This window comes from Hemicordylus capensis, chromosome 1 (assembly GCF_027244095.1).
Source record: "Hemicordylus capensis ecotype Gifberg chromosome 1, rHemCap1.1.pri, whole genome shotgun sequence".
Classification (NCBI taxonomy): domain Eukaryota; kingdom Metazoa; phylum Chordata; class Lepidosauria; order Squamata; family Cordylidae; genus Hemicordylus; species Hemicordylus capensis.
The window spans coordinates 280,785,262-280,802,608 of record NC_069657.1 but is presented as its reverse complement, the minus strand read 5'-3'; positions in this window follow the sequence as shown (position 1 = coordinate 280,802,608).

Below are 17,347 nucleotides of genomic sequence, written 5' to 3'. Positions count from 1 at the left end.
ACTTCTTGCTATTGCTATTCTTTGGCTTTGCTGTCTTCATTGGACCATGACTTTCTAAGCCAACCTAGCAAGTTGGCTAACTGTAAAAAAAAAACCCAGCAGCCTTGCAAATGCTTTTTGTAATACTTGTGTGTTTAGGAAGAATCCAGAAATGTAGTGCTCTTTGTCTCAGCAAAAGGAGACAGGCTGAAGTGTATGCATGCAGCACTGCTGCCACCTAGTGGTGGATGAGGTAGACATAACGAGAAGGTTATTTTGTTTTAAACGCAATGGTTCTCCACCTTTTCCTATCCTTATGTGACCTTTGTAGTATAGATCTGCTCTTCACCCTCAGACCGTATACTACCATTTACAGTTCTTGGTATATCTAACTACCTGACTATCCTCTCTAATAAAACGCTTGGTGTCCGTCCGTGGACGGACACCAAGCGTGCGTTCATGCCTCCCTCGGCGGTTCTGGGCATGCGCGGAGCGCATGCCCAGAACACGCCGAGTCAGAAACGGACAAAAGGATCAGGCGGCCATGTTGGCCGGTTCTCCTGCCGCCGCCTCTGCCCGCCCAGAGGAGGAAAGGACTGGGAAATACAGCGAAAGGGAAAAACAGCTGGAAAGACGTTGGGGACGGGAGGGAAAGACGGCGGGGACGGGCAGGGAAAGGCGGCCATGCTAGCCGGTTCTCCTGGCCCCCGCCTCTGCCCGCCCGGAGGAAGAAAGGACAAGAAGGAGGACGGGGAAGCTGGGCGAGGAGGCGGTGAAGCCGCCAACGATGCCTGCCACGCCAGCCAGAACAAATTGCAGCGAAGCAATCGCGCCCGCTCACCCGCCCTTCATGGTGCCCAGAAATCACCTTCCCCGCTTTCCCCCCCCCCAAGATTAAGTGCCAAAAACGCCCTTGGTAATTGCGCCGCCCCCGCCTATCGCCCTCCCGCCCAACCAGCTGCCCAAACCCAAGTTACCCAATGCAGCCCGCGGCAATCGGCCAGAAACAAAAAAAGAAAAAAGGTTTAAAAAAAACCTCCAAGAAGAGGTGAAGAGCTTACAAAAACAGCTCCTCCCTGGGGTTAGCCTCTGCCCAGACTGCCGGTATGGACGCGAAGTACGCCTATTGCGTCATTAGCGTCCATTGCAACAGTCTGGGCAGCAGCATAGCATAGAGAGGAGCTCTTTTTGCGAGCTCCTCACTTCCTCTTTGCAAACAGCTCTGGAAACTAGAACAACAATTAGAAAAAAAATGTTACACTAAGCACTACAACAGAACCCTAACAAGACAAATAGTGACCAATAGTAACACCAAGCACAACACACAACCCAAAGACAACACTACACAATAGATATACACAACTTAGAACAGCAGCCACTGCCGGTGCCCACAATTCCCCCCCCCCAAGAAAAAAAAAGGTCACAACCAGTCCCCTACCCACAGCCAGGGGTGGGGGGGGGACCCGTTATTTGCGCACGCACCCACAGACTGGCAGAACAAAATGAGGGAGAAGGAAGAGCGGGGGGGGGGAAGGGAGGTAAGAAGGAGAGACACAGGGACAAGGGGGGGGGGAATTATGGAGGAGAGACAGACAGGGAGAAAGAAAGCAAAAAACACCAGGGACACAAACAAACACAACAACAACAACAACAACAAAGAGATGAAGAACGCAAAAAGGGGGGGCTAGTGCCCGTTATTATAACGGGCTTAAAAATACTAGTACTATAATAAACTCACTGAAACAAAATTAAGGACCAACTGCATTGGGACATATCCATTTAGGATAGGGGATCCAAACAACCATGACAGCACAGTAATAACTGATATCATACACATGTACATGCGCTGTCATTGCACTGACATAAGCAGATATGTTGGTGCATGTGTTTAGGATTAAAGTGTGAACACCTCTTGGCAAGATGTTACCACCAGACATCACCGCAGTCGCAAGGTTTGTTTGGTGTTTTGAAACAGATTAGCAGACTCACAGAAACTTATCATCACCCATCATTCACAACAGCAGAATATTGCTCTCTCCCTCCTTTGTGGGTTGGATTTGGCAGCAGCCACTTCAAGAGAGACAAACCTCAGCAATAGGTGGCGTTCAGCAGAACCCCTCCCTTTCTTTTGGCAAGTGTTTGACCAAGACAGGGAGAAACATCCTAATTTAACTTGGGGACGGGGGGGGCAATCCCAGGGGAGCACTGCTCTTTTAAAGAAAACTCTGTACTTTCTGAGATGTTGCCTTTCGGTGTGAAAAATGAACTGAAGAAAAACTGAGTTCAGCATTCAGTCTCCCACATTTTGCTTGATTTTCTGCTCTTAAAATGGTTGCTGTGGCCACCCCAGTAATGGGAGTGGGTGCGAGCTTCCCCTTCCCTTTGCCAAGAGGGCAGTAGGAGGATCAGATTAAGAGCCACATATCGTGCTGGGTCCCATCTCCCTTCATGTGACTGCTACAGCCACTTTAAGAGCGGCGAACCACGGTGGCAGGCAGAGCCCTGTGGGAGCCCGCCCCTTGTCTTGGCAAGCACTTTTCTAGGAGAGGGGAAGGGACCCCACTTCTTCCCCAGTGAAAGGCATCCCCCCACCTGCCCCCAGGGAAGCACGGCTTTTCCTGAGGAAATGCCATGCTCTGTGTCTGACATATCACATTGTGCCGTGAAAAATTGACACCACAAAAAATTGACTCAGCCGTGGCGGAACCAGGGAGGCCTGGCAGTTCAGATTGATCTTTTCAGTACTCCAGCATTCAGAACTCCTTTTAAAACCAAGCTAAGCTAAAGTTAAAGCCCATTTTGACAAAAGAGCGGATGGCCAGTGCCTGCCCCAGCTCCCTCTCCCATGTTCCCAGCTGGCTTTGTCTCATCTTTCATTCCTTGGCCCACTAGTACTCCTCCATGAGCACCCCACACCCTCCGCCTCTCCATCCATTCCTCCCCTCCCCCCTGTCCTTGGCATCATCTGCCTCTTTCTCTCAGGCACCAACATCTCCTGTCTCCATTCTTCTCCCTCTTTTATCTTCCTTTCCTACTTTCTGTCCCAGCATCCCATTCCTAGGAACCTGCTTCCTTACACACCACTTCAAGACCACCACCCCCTTGCCTCTGCCTGAACTCAGAGCCCTTTTCATCTGACCTTTATCTCTAGCCTCACTTTTCTTCATGCCCATTGAACTATTTCCCTGGTTTCCAGACACAGTCCCAGGTGAATCACACACAGATATGGCAGGTAGAGCTGAGGAATGGGCCTACTGGTGGCTGCTCTCCCCAAGAGAGTTTCCCTCACTGTAGTTCATAGCCAGAAGGAGCCTTGGTTGGCCTTGCTCCCAAATGAAAGGCCATAGAGGCTCAAACCTAGCTTGTTCGTGTTGGAGGGAGAGTTCTTTAATTGTCCTGGAGCTTTCCCAGACAGCAGGCTTCACCGCGGGTTTTCTGCGTGGCTTCACTCCGAGTTCAAAGCTGCCCTTTTATACCAACACAAAAAGTTGATTATTTTATTTTATTGGTGGTGGTGGGGTCAAATATAAATCAGGCTACACTCTAACAGGCAATGAAAAACCTGGATTGTGTGTGAAGTGCTCTCTGATAGCTAGCAGGGACTTCCGGGAAAATTTGGCCGACATGTGAACACATCATTCCGGAGGAGATGTGAACTAAAAGCCCGGTGTGAAAAACTTCCCTGACTGCAGCAGATTGTGCACAGGTGAGGAAAGTACCGCTAATTAAGAGTACCTGGAGACATGTAAATAAAATTCAAAGTAAAGCGATTTATTTAGGAAATACATACTTGATAGAGAGGGCCTACATCTCTGCTGCTAGCTACATAAGGGACGGTAGAAGAAAGAGAGGAAGGGAGCAGTAACATAGGGAGGGCATAGGCAGCCTGTGTTTGGGCTACCTGCTCCCCAGCCTGGCAGCAGCCCCACCTCTCAGAGAGGCCTCAGCCTCCTTGCCCAAGCAGCCCAGCAATGCTGCCCTGTCCCTGCTGCTCAGCTGGCCACCGTGCCTGCACAGCAACCATTTGAGTGGTTGGCAAGGCAGCCAAATGCTGTGTCAACCATTCAGTTGGCCGTCATGCATGCACATCAGTGGGCTCCCACATCAGTGGCGGGGCGAGAAGGGGCACCACACGGGGGGGGTACCACACAGGGGCAGTGCTGCCCCTGTTGGAGATGGACTTCCAGTGCATCGACCTTTTGCACCAACTGTCCTAATGACCACTAGGGGCCTTGGGAGTAGAGACAGTGAGTCAGGGTCTCCCTATCTGTCCCTACTCTATGACCCCTGAACTGACTCTGCAGCACTTCCTGTGCTGAGTCACAATCCTTCCTTTCCTCCTAGAGAGCAGATGGAAACATCTCTCTCCCTCTCCTTACCTATCCACTATGTAGGCCTTTAGATTAGAGATAGGTCTTTCCAACCTAAGTGTATTTAACCAATAAACATTTAGTTAGGGGTGTGCATTTTGTTTCGGATACAAAACGTTTTGTGCCCCAAACAGGCCATTTCAGCTGGTTTGTAGCTGAAACAAAACACCCAATGCTCAAAACAGAAAATTTTGTAGCCAAACAAAATGTCACTGTTTTGGATACAAAATGTTTTGTTGTTTCGGCTGTTTTGGAAATCGCGAAAAGTCTTTCTCCTTCAGTCTCCATTTTGAGTTTTGACATCTGTTTGAATTTCCGGCCCTTCCAGCCTGCAGATTATTCTTATTCCTTTTAAGGAAATTTGAGGGTAAATTTTACCCTTATTGGCCAGTGGGACAGTGTACACACTGCGTGGGGCAGTATGCGTTTCATTGTTGTTGTTTCACACTTTTATGTGTAGATCAATTGCATTTTGGTGGGGGGATGTGGATGGGGATGGGGATGTGGATGTGGATGGGCATTACTTTTGGAAATCTGCCTGGTTCTTTGCAAAGCTATGCTGTTGTTGTGTGATGTTGATGTTGTTTGGGGTGGAATTGGGGCAGAAAGGGGGCTTTGGGGGCAGAAGAGTGGGTCAGGTGGTAGTGCCCCAATGGGTGCCCACTGCCACTCAGATTCCAAAGGAATTGGGAAAAGGCCTGATTTTTAAAGAATTTCTGAAGTTTACATGTCTTTGTGGCAGAAAGGGGGCCTGAGGGGCAAAACAGTGTGTTGGGTGGCAGTGCCCCAAGGGGTGCCTGCCACAACCCAGATTCCAAAGGAATAGGGCAAAGGGCTGATTTCTTAGGAATTGTTGAAGTTTACACATCTTTAAGGTCCCCCCCCCGGGAATAATGGAGGTTTCAGCAGACCCATAACTCCACTTGGGGGTCACTGGGGTATCCGGGAGTGAGTGGTGGTGTAGTGCACAAAGGGTGTCAACCACCCCCATGGGTTGCTAGCCCATGGGATGCTGGGTTCTGTTGTTTCTGAGTTGTTCTGTTGTTTCTGAGTGTAGATTCTCTGGTAGCATATGAGATTTTCAATGACAAACCATGAATCCACTCTCATATGCTACCAGAGAATCTACACTCAAAACATCTCAGAAACAACAGAACCCAGTACCCCATGGTTTAGCAACCCATGGGGGTGGTTGGCACCCTATGTGCTCTACACTACCACTCGCTCTGGGCCACCCCGGTGTCCCCCAAGTGCAGTTATGGGGCAGCTGAAACCTCCATCATTCCCTATGGGGAAGAACTTTAAAGAACTTTAAAAACTTTAAAAATCAGCCCTCTGCCCAATTCCTTTGGAATAATTCTGGAAGTTTGAAGTTTCTACCCTGAAGCTGTGGTTCTTCTTAGTTCATGATGTTCACCACGTGTGTACAAAATGAATTTTGGATAGTTATAAGTAATGTAGTCATTTTTATTTAAAAAAAAAATTCACAGGAGCAATGGAAAGATAATCATGTGGCAAAATTGCTCTAAGATTTATTTGTTCTAAATCAGTTCACCATTCTTGATGTTGCAATTGCATAAATGTTCAGTTATCAGCCAGCTGCTGTATGATGGCTTTGTGTCAGGTTTGCTATTCACATTTAGAGTGCAAATCAAAATCCCCTGCTAATCTGAAGGGCCCAGTTTTAGATCTGTGGCTTCACAGATTAAAAAAAAAAGCTATTGTTTTTAATGTGTGTGTTGTGGGGGGAGAGTGGGGGAGTAATGGGTAAGAATGGAATTCCTTTAACTTTGTTAATTGGTAGATTTATTGACTTCTTACATTTTTATACCACCCCATCCAGAAGCAATGGGTGGTGTACAACAACAAAACAAAAAACAAAAAATCACAAAAAACAAATTTAAAAACAATTTTGAAACATTTAAAAATAGTTTTAAAACATTTAAAACAATTAAAAAACCTGGAAGGCTAGACCAAACAAATCTATCTATCTATCTATCTATCTATCTATCTATCTATCTATCTATCTATCTATCACATTTGTATACCAACCAAAACTCTAGCCTCTGGGTGGTTTACAACAAAACAATGTAAACAACAAATAAAAAGGTTAAAACATTACAACAATTTAAAACTTAAAACATTAAAACTATTAAAAATACAATTAAAACAGTGTCTAATTAAAAGCCAGGGTGAACAAATGTGTCTCGGCTGCCTTTTAAAAAGTTGTAAGAAATGGGGAGGTGTGTTCCAAAGCCTCAGGGCAGAATGGAGAAGGCCCATCCCCAAGTAGCCACCAGACAAGCCGGTGGCAACTGCAGACAGACCTCTCCAGATGATTTCAATGGGCGCTGTGGTTCATAATGAAGAAGACAGTCTCTTAAAAAATAGGTTTTAAGGGCTCTCTTGAAAGCCAATAAGGATTCTAAACTCGAATATCTGCCAGGAGTGCATTCCACAGCCAGGAGCAGCTGCAGAGAAGGCCCAGTTCCGAGTCTCCACGAGATGTACTGGTGGTAACCTCTCCAGATGACCTTAACGTGCAGTGGGGATCATACAGACAAAGGTGCTTTCTAAGGTAACCCAGACCTAAGCCATTCAGGGCTTTGAAGATAATAACCATCACTTTGTATTTTGCCCAGAAACATATCGGCTGCCACCTTTAAACAGGTGTAATATGGTCTCTCCAGGTTACCCCAGAGACCAATCTGGCTGCCGCGTTTTGGACCAACTAAAGTCTCTGAACTATGAACAAAGGCTCCTCCATGTAGAGTGTATTGCAATAGTCAAGCCTGGAGGTTACCAGCTGATGCACCACTGTTTTGAGGTTGTCCTCTTCAAGGAATGGACACAGCTGTCGAATCAGCCAAAGCTGATGGAAGGGGGTCCTGGCCATAGCCTCTACCTAAGATACCAGGGTGAGACCTGGATCCAAGAGCATTCCCAAGCAGCATACCTGTTCTTTCTGGGGAAGTGTATTCCCACCCAGCACAGGAAGATTTAACTCATCCCTCAAATTCCGATCCCCCACAATGAGCACCTCCATCTTGCTTGGATTCAGCTTCAATTTGTTGTCCCTCATCCAGCCCATTACTGCCTGTAGGCAGACATTTAGGCAATGAATACCATTACATCATGATGATGATGATGATAAATAGATTTGAATGTCATCAGCATACTGATTACACCCTGCACCAAATCTCTTGATGACCTCACCCAGCGGTTTCATGTAGATATTAAAAAGCATTGGTGATAGAATGGAGCCATGAGAGACTCCATATAATAGCTCCTGTTTCGAAGAGCAACAGTTACCAAGCTCCACCATCTGGAATCTACCTGAGAGATAGGAGCAGAACCACCACAAAGCAGTGGCTCCTATCCCCAGTTCCCCCCAGGAGACCGAGAAAGATACCATGGTTGATGGTATCCAACGCTGCCAAGAGATCCAAAAGAACTGGTAGATTTACACTCCCTCTGCCAATTGCCTGATAAAGGTCATCCATCAGGTCGACCAAGGCTGTCTCAACCCCATAGTCAGCTGTAAAGCCAGTTTGAAATGGGTCTAGATGGTATTGAAACAAACAAATGGAGGCTATTCTCATGATGGGGGGAAACCAGGCTCAGGGGCAACCAGTTTTCCCCCATCATGAGAACCACCGGGCTCATGGGCAAGTCTGGTGGTTCAATGGCGGCTAGCCCACCAGAGTAGCCCTCCCCTAAAATGAGGTTAGCGGAACAAGCACTCCGCTAACCCTGTTTTTAAGATTGTGAGATGCCACAGCGACTCGCAAGTAGACCCTCGACTGAGAGGCTGCAGCAAGCCTCCCGGCATTGGAGGTCCCCCCCCAGAATGCCCCACGCACTCATGTGGGGGCATCCTGGAACTTCTAGGGACCAGACGGCCCTCAATCCCCACCACCCCTCAATCCCCACCGACCCTCAATCCCCACCGACCCTCAAGACGGCCCTCAATCCCCACCGACCCTGTGATAGAGCTGGTAATTGTGTGGGTGGCTGATCCAGCCGCCCAGGGCAGGCTCCATGCTCGTCTGCAGGGAGAGCAGGTCAAGCTCGCTCTCCCCACAGAAGCCCTGCAGGCTCTCCACACTGCTTGTGTGGAGCACCTCACGGTATTGAATTAGTGTGATGCTCAGTGGTGGACTGGGTCTAAAAATATTGGTTGCCAGGAGACAAAGGGGGCCCACCCACAACTATAAGGCTATCATTTATAAGGCTATCATTTACTTTTTATAATAAATAAATAAAAATTTCAAAAATACATAAGTAGAAAAAAGGTACAATTAAATTTTTTGTGAAATAAATGTATATTTTTTAGTAATTACAGTGTACATATATTGTACATATTACTGGCAGTATACAGTAGATTGTTATAATTGAATTTTTAATTTTAAAAAAAATTTAAATAAATGGATATTTTAAAATAGTTTGCTTGTACTGAACATTTTACACATTAACAGGTAGTTCAAGAGCATATTTCATGCAGTCCACTATATTAAGAGCAATCGTTTGAGTTCACTAGATGATTGTGCGAACCTGTCAATAATTGCTTCTGCATCCAATTCATCTAACAATTCCTTTTCAATGGATAGCAACTTGTATGATTCCAAGTTCTCCTCAGACAGTGAATTTCTTAGCCTTGTCTTTATGATCTTTAGCTTTGAAAATGTCCTCTCACATTGGACTTGAGTAACTGGTAGTGTGCAGATGACTTTATAAAGTTCATAAAGGTTATCATATGCCTTGTCATGAAGTCTGTTGGATGCCAGAATTTTTAGTACACATGATGGGCAAGTGCTACAAATGTTACACTTGTTGCAACTGGAATCCATATTCTCACCATCATTAAGCAATAGCTTTAATACATCAAAGTTCGAAGCAAAAGAAAACAATTCCAGTATTACTTGATCTTTGCTGATTTGTGGAGACAGCTTAATAATACCTTCCAATGCTTCATCTTCAAGGCCCTTCTCTGCAATAGTTTTAAACGTTGCTGGGTCCAAGCAGGATAAATCTTTATACAACTTTTTGTGTTGTACAAAGCGTGAATCTAGTGACTGGACAATTTTGCGGTCCATTATTAGGTTAAACACATTTACTCGAAAATCAGCTAGAGAATCTGAGGATTTTTTTTTTCTTTTTCCACGTCCAGCCACTGAACAAAGCTCCCCAGAGAACCCTGTCTCAGAGGAGGCACTTCCTGAAGGCCCAGCCAGGGTGTTACGGATTTGGGAGGTGCAGGAGGAATTGAACAGGGGGGATTATACGGAGCCTGTGGGAGTGAATGACGAAGAGGTGGTGGGCTGGAGGGGCAGAAGTCACCCTCATTAAGCCTGATCTGGTGCAAAAGAAGCAGTTCTTGCCAGGCAGGACTTATAAGATCAAGAGATAAGAAGTAGGCCTCAGGCTTCTGCAGAGAAGACAGTCGCAGCACCTACAGAGCCCCAGCCCAGAACAACGATCCCAGAGACATCAATGCAGAGCGTTTACTGCAAGGGGAGCATGCTGCAGAATTCCTTGCTGGGTTTTAACACTCCACAGTAAATGATAGCCTTAGAGTTGTGGGTGGGCCCCCTTTGTCTCCACAGTGTATTAGGGCCACAGTACAGTAAAAAATATTAATTAAATACATACCTTTTACAGAACACATAAAACACAGCAAGCACGAGGTGAAGAGCTGACGAAGCACACGCGGACTGGGGAGGCCGACGCAATGGAAAATATTTGCTGTCTGTGCAATGTGGGCAGGGGCAATCGCTCGCAGGTCGAGGGCGCAGGGGCTGAGCAGCGACTCGCGGAGGATCTGCTCAAGGGCCAGCTGCATGGTGTCGCTCAGCGGCATCAGCGGGGTGGCATCAGCGGTGGCAGCAACTACCACAGGAGGCGGCAGAGGCGGGCGGGGGCCACGGTGGGCATGCTGCCGGAGGCTTGCCAGTGCCCGCTGCCCTCCACCAGGCGCCCCCGGCTGGCTGGGCGTAATATTCTTAAATATAAAGTATCCTTGAAAAATGATTTTATTAAATTTTTTAGATTAAAATAGTAATACGACATAAATTTCAGTTGCGTACAGTAATAATATTGGAACTTCTATTATATTTTCAAACTACTAAAAGGTCATTAACATTTTTAACATATTGTCTAATGTTTAAGGGGGCCCATTTCATCAGGGGCCCACTTGCCATTGGGCAAGATGACACCCTGGCCAGTCCGCCACTGGTGATGCTAATAGCAGTTTTTTAAAAATCTAATAAAATGAACAAATGCATTACTTAAAAAACAAACAAACCCACACTTCACCTAAGAATATTAGTGTGGCATATAAGGCTTTCTATGCCATTTTGCTCTCACAACAACTCTATGATGTAAGTGAGAACAGAGTTTTGTCTGAAGGCACAGAAGACAGTCACCTTGCTGAAGGTATGGATCTGATCAGAATCTGGATGGGAGACCCCATGGGAAACTAACAAAGATACAGCTGCAGGGGCGTAACTGCAAGGGGAGGAGGCTGCCTGGGGGCCCCCACGCCTCGCGGCCCCCCCCCGAGGCAAGTCACATGACTATATAGTGTGAAGTGTGTGTGTGTGTGTGTGTGTGTGTGTGTGTGTGTGTGTGTGTGTGTGTGTGTGTGTATCAGTGAGGGGCCCCTTTTAAAATTTTGTCTCTGGGCCCACTCCAGCCTTGTTACGCCCCTGTACAGCTGAGCAAACTGTGGAACCGTTGGGACCTCCATGGGATTCCACCCCCCCCACCCCACCCCCAAGCTTCCCAAAAGGTCCTTGTGGAGGAGCTCTTGGCAGCATCGTGGGCAGCTACAGAAGGGAAGGGGGAGAGTGCAGAAACATCTGCTTTACCAGAAAGCATATCCTCACGCATCATTTCCTGTTTTGCAATGACATTTTCTTCAGTTCTAGCAGTGACAGTGCAGTGGGGTACATGAAGATGTGATTCTATTTATTTTCCGTCTCTGCTTGGTTTCCGTCTAACAAACCACTTGCATGTCAACCTAGAATAAGACAGTTCTTTCTTTCCGCCTGACAAGCTTTATTGTCAAACAATGCTTTCTCTTGGAAAGGTTTGTATGCCAGACTTTCTATCCAGGTGCTATCTGTTGTCTGAGACACTGAGGTGTGTGTTTCCCCTTGTTGTGAATTGTCAGCCCAGGATGCAAATTCTGCCATCATTTGTACTGACGATGCTCAGGAGAGGAAGGAAGGAACTTTGGTTCTCCAATGCCAGTTTAGCAAGTTTAGCTAAAGTTTAGTTTCTTTGGGAAAGCAGAGAGAGCTGGAGATGTTGACATCTCTGTGATCAGGAAGTATCAGTTTGGGTCAGGATGGACATTGTAGCAGGCTTTCCTCCGCATGGTTTGCTAAAAGGAAAGATATTACTACGTTGACTAATATTTATATACTACTTTTCTAAAGACGTTCCCAAAGCAGTTTACACACACCGCTCGCGCTCTCGCGCTCTCTCTCTCTCTCTCTCTCTCTCTCTCACTCACACACACACACACACACATCCCCCCCTCTCTCTCTCACACACACACACACACACACACACACATAGATCTCTGTCTGTCTGTCTGTCTCTCTCTCTCACGCACAGAGAGAGAGAGAGAGAGAGAGAGAGAGATCCCTGTCTGTCTGTCTGTCTGTCTGTCTCTCTCTCTCACTCACACACACACACACTAGATACCAGCAACACGCTGTCACTGGAGAGATGCTATGCTAGGGATGGATTATGCCATCTCTCTCTCCCCTGCTAAATAAAGAGAATCTCCACTTTAAAAAGGGTGCCTCTTTGCTCTTGGAGCAAGGGACATCCAAGATGGAGGTAATATTTTAGGACAGAGGTAATATTTCAAGAAGTGCAGTAGAAGTGGTCACATTCAATTCATTTTGGACTCTACATTTTAGCCTGGGGCAATCTCCGAAAGCCATTCACCATTTAAATAATATGAAAGAGGCATAATATATTAGGTGGAGGTGTTTATGGAAGTAGCTGCTGATACTGATTCAGGGGCTGGTTGATGTTAAATATGGGAAAGATGCAGGAGGGAGGAAGAGGTCACACACACTCCCAATTCCTGGTCATCTGTGAGGTGAAAAGGACCAGGAAGTGACTGTATGTGAGGGATCCATCATGGTTGCTCAGTGCGGGCAACTAACTGGTGATTTTAGGTTTGAAATAGGGTGGTTGGTGTTTGTTGCCTGTGCCGAGCAACCACGCTGGATCCCTCACACACAATCACTTGCTGATCCTTTTCACCTGGCAGATATTCAGGAATCAGGAGTGCATATGCTTCCTCCTCCCTCTGCCATCAACATTTATTAGCATAACTCTGATCATGGCATGGGATTGTGAGAACCAGCTCATTGAAACTAAATCCACACAAGATGGAGGTGCTTATTGTGGGAGGTTGTAATCCAAGTTATGTGATAGAGCTGTTGTTCTGGATGAGGTTACACTCCCCCAGAATAAACAGGTATGCAATGGGAGCACCTCTGGGTCCAAGTCTCTCTCTGGGGAACCTGATTGAGGCAACGACCAGGAGTGCCTTCTATCAGCTTTGGCTGATACACCAGTTGCATCCATGCCTGAAAGAGAATGACTTTAAAACAGTGGTGCACAGACTGGCTACCTCGACTACTGTAATGTGCTCTGGAAGCTTCAGTTAGTGAAGGGGTTCCCAACTTGTGGTACTCCAGATGTTGCTGAACTACAACTCCCATCATTCTCAGCTACAATTTATTGTGGCTGGGGATGATGGAAGTTGTATTTCAGCAACATCTGAGGTAACAAAGGTTGGGAACCCCTGAATCAGTGCAAACTTGAGGGTTGTGTTGGTTTCCGGGACAACTCAGAAACCATAAGCTCCTTCAAACATGAGTCTGAAGGCTTGTCATACCTCTGAGTGGTGGGGCAAAGGCGGAGGAACTCCCCCCTCCACCACATCACTCATCCCCATGCCCTGACACTCCTGGTTCCAACAGGGCTTGTCTGAAGAGGGGAAAGCCCACCACCAGCTGGGTGCAGGAGGGAGCTGGGGGTGTTACGGTCCAGGCCTGGTTTATACACTAAATATGCTCATTAGCTAGCATATAAAATTAGGCCTGTCTCATAGTGTCACCAAGTGACCAAGTTCTTTTATATAGTGACCATATAGGATCTGGGCGCAAGGAAGAAAGGAGATCAAACCAATCCTAAATCATTCAATGGGCTTTATTGAGTATAAAAGAATAACAACATCAATCAAGCTGAGCAGAAAGTGGAACACTCTATCAATATTACTAGCAGTATTTAAACAAAACATCCTAGCCAGCACCAATATTCAACCAGTGTTCCTAACTAACATATGTGTGTGTATTAAATCTTCCTAGAGCCTACTATAATTCAGATATAGACAGAAAAAGGGGGGGTACGGAAGGCTGAGGGCTGGCATGGTTTGGGGAGATCAGGAATTAGTAGAGGAAAAGGGGGGGGAGGAGAAGGAGGGGAAAAGATGGAGGGATCCAAGGCTTGTAAGGGCAGCATATTACCAGGATCAGAGAGACTTGAGAGCGGTGGATCTCTTCAGCTGAAGGAGCAAGGCCTTTGGTCGGAGACAGGAGCTTTGGATCAAGCATGCAGTTTGCCCAGAGCACGGCTGAGAGTCAGAGCACCATGGCTGGGGAAGTCTTGACTTCTCACTGCGCAGTAGAAGTCACAGACAGCTCCTGTCCATGGACAGAGTTCCTGCTTGTTGCCCCGCGGCTTAGCAGCAAACTCTGGGATTGCTTGTGAGCAGGTCTTGCATGTAGGCACAAGATTGCCCGTAGGCACAAGACTGTGCATCTTCCATGTCCAGAGACTCCTTCTTATAGTGGTTCCATCCTCTGATGTCCATTTGAGTCTTCTGGATCACAAAAAGGCATCTATTCCTGCTATCCTCTGAATAATGCCTTTTAATTACCCAAATTAGCTCAGGATATTTGGTCAGTCCAGAGAGATCTTAATCCCATCTTCTGTTAGCTGCTATCTTGAGGAGGGGACATTGCCCAAAGCAAATCTGCATCTCTGAGTTGCAAATGGGCCCCTTTTCTTGTCCCAGATGTGCTAGCCTGGTCCCAAAAGGTGTTAAAAGTCAGGAGTTAGTGAGAGAATTAGTTCTATTTGTGTGAGACAGCAATTACATTATTTCTTGTGTACCTCTATCTAGTGTGTAATTATAACATTTAAAGTAACATAAAAAAGGGGTACATGTGTGAGACGAGTTAATCAATACACTTGACAGAGGCAGAAGCATCCTGTCAGTGAGGAAAGGGGATTACTGGACAGCAGGTTAATTTCAGCAGTGTGAGACTAGTAATTAAGCCTGACCCATTGTGTCTCTTGTGAGTTTCCACAAACACTGATAAACAATGCTAGATTCCCCTGCCTTTACAAATCATTTACCAAGCATTACCCAGGCAGATCTGGGTGTCCATTCACCCTGAGTCCAGGCATTAATTTTATTTATTTATTTATTTATTTATTTATTTATTTATTTATTTATTTTATTTTTACATTTCTATACTGCCTTTCATTAAAAGAAAACCCCAAGGTGGTTTACAAAAATTAAAACATACAATAAAAAGCAATAAAAACGTCAAGCTAAAAACATATAAAACAAGCATAAAAACAAGACAACAGATAAAAACACACAGAAGCAGCAGTAAAAATGATTATGTAAAAGCCTGGGTAAAAAGCCAAGTCTTTAAAAGCTTTCTAAAAGCCGTGATGGAATCTGAGGAACGAATGGCCACTGGGAGAGCATTCCAGAGTCTAGGAGCAGCAACAGAGAAGGTCCTGTCCCGAGTGCACGACAGCCAGGCCTCCCTCATTGTCGGCACCCGGAGCAGGGCCCCCTCAGATGTCCCCGTCAAGCGGGCAGCAACCCTTGGGAGCAGGTGGTCCCTCAAATACCCCGGGCCCAAACCGTTTAGGGCTTTAAAGGTCAAAACCAGCACCTTGAATTGGACCCGGAAACGAACCGGCAGCCAGTGCAGCTCTTTCAAAATGGGGGTGATGTGTTCCCAACGGGCAGCTCCGGATAAAACCCTCGCTGCCGCGTTTTGCACTAGCTGCAGTTTCCAGATATTCTTCAAGGGCAGCCCCATGTAGAGCATGTTACAGTAATCCAGCCGCGACGTGACTAAGGTGTGGGTAACCCTGGCCAGATCTGCCTTCTCAAGAAAGGGATGCAGCTGGCGCACCAGCCGAAGCCGTGCAAAGGCACCCCTGGCCACCGCCTCTACCTGAGCCTCCAAAAGCAGAGCCGGGTCCAGTAGTACCCCCAAGCTGCGTACTTGCTCCTTCAAGGGGAGTGCAACCCCATCCAGAACCGGTAAAATCTCCTCATCCCGATTGGCTCTCCTACTGAGCAGCAGTACCTCTGTCTTATCCGGATTCAATTTCAGTTTGTTAGCCCACATCCAACCCATCACAGCCTCCAGCCCCCGATTCAGGACATCCACCGCCTCCCTAGGATCAGATGACAAGGAGAGATAGAGCTGAGTGTCATCCGCATATTGCTGACAACTCAGTCCAAATCCCCGGATGACCTCTCCCAGCGGCTTCATGTAGATGTTAAACAGCATGGGGGACAAGACCGATCCCTGCGGGACCCCACAGGCCAACAGCCACGGGGCCGAGCAGTAGTCCCCCAGCACCACCTTCTGGACCCTCCCCCCAAGAAAGGACCGGAACCACTGCAACGCAGTGCCTCCGATTCCCATACTCGAGAGGCGGCCCAGAAGGATACCATGGTCGATGGTATCGAAAGCCGCCGAGAGGTCTAGCAGAACCAATAGGGACGCACTCCCCCTGCCTAGTTCCCGGCGTAGGTCATCCACTAGAGCGACCAAGGCAGTCTCAGTCCCATACCCGGGGCGGAAGCCAGATTGACAAGGGTCCAGATAATTCGTATCATCCAAGACCCTCTGCAGCTGGGACGCCACCACATGCTCCATCACCTTGCCCAAAAAGGGAAGGTTAGACACAGGTCTATAGTTATCCAGGTTGGAGGGATCAAGGGAGGGCTTTTTAAATAGTGGTCTTACCACCGCCTGCTTGAGGCACAATGGCATCCTGCCCTCCCTTAATGAAGCATTAACAATCACCTCCAGCCATCTGCCTGTCCCATCCCTGGCAGCTTTTATTAGCCATGAAGGGCAAGGGTCAAGAGCGCACGAAGTCGCCCGCACACTGCCCAGGATCTTGTCCACATCCTCAGGCTGCACCAACTGAAACGAATCCAACACAACGGGACCAGATGGTACCAGAGGCACGTCTGCCGGAACTGCCAAAACTCTGGAGTCTAGGTCGGCACGGATGTAAGCGACTTTATCTGCAAAGTGACAGGCAAACCGATCACAAAGAGCTGTAGATGGCTCCTCCCCCATTGTCTGGGGGGATGTGTGGAGCAAGGTTTTTACCACATGAAACAACTCTGTTTGTCTGCACTGAGCAGACGCAATGGAGGCGGAGAAAAAGCATTTCTTCGCTGCCCCCACCGCCACGGAGTAGTCCCTAAAATGGGCTCTAGCCCGTGTTTGGTCGGATTCGTGATGACTCTTTCTCCAGCGTCATTCCAGCCGTCGCCTGAGTTGCTTCATCGCCCTAAGCTCCGAGAAAAACCAAGGAGCAGAACGGGCTCCACCAAGCCGGAGAGGGCGTTTAGGAGCAACCGTGTCAACAGCCCGGGCCATCTCCCCATTCCAGAGATCAACCAAGGCCTCGACAGGGTCACCAGCTCTGGACACTGGAAACTCCCCGAGGGCTGTCTGGAATCCAAGCGGATCCATAAGCCTCCGGGGACGGACCATCTTAATTGGCCCACCACCCCTGCAGAGGGCAGATGGAGCAGTCAAACTAAACCCCACCAGATGATGATCTGTCCATGACAAGGGAGTGATCTCAAATTCCCCCACCTCCAGATCATTTATTTCCCAGTCAGCAAA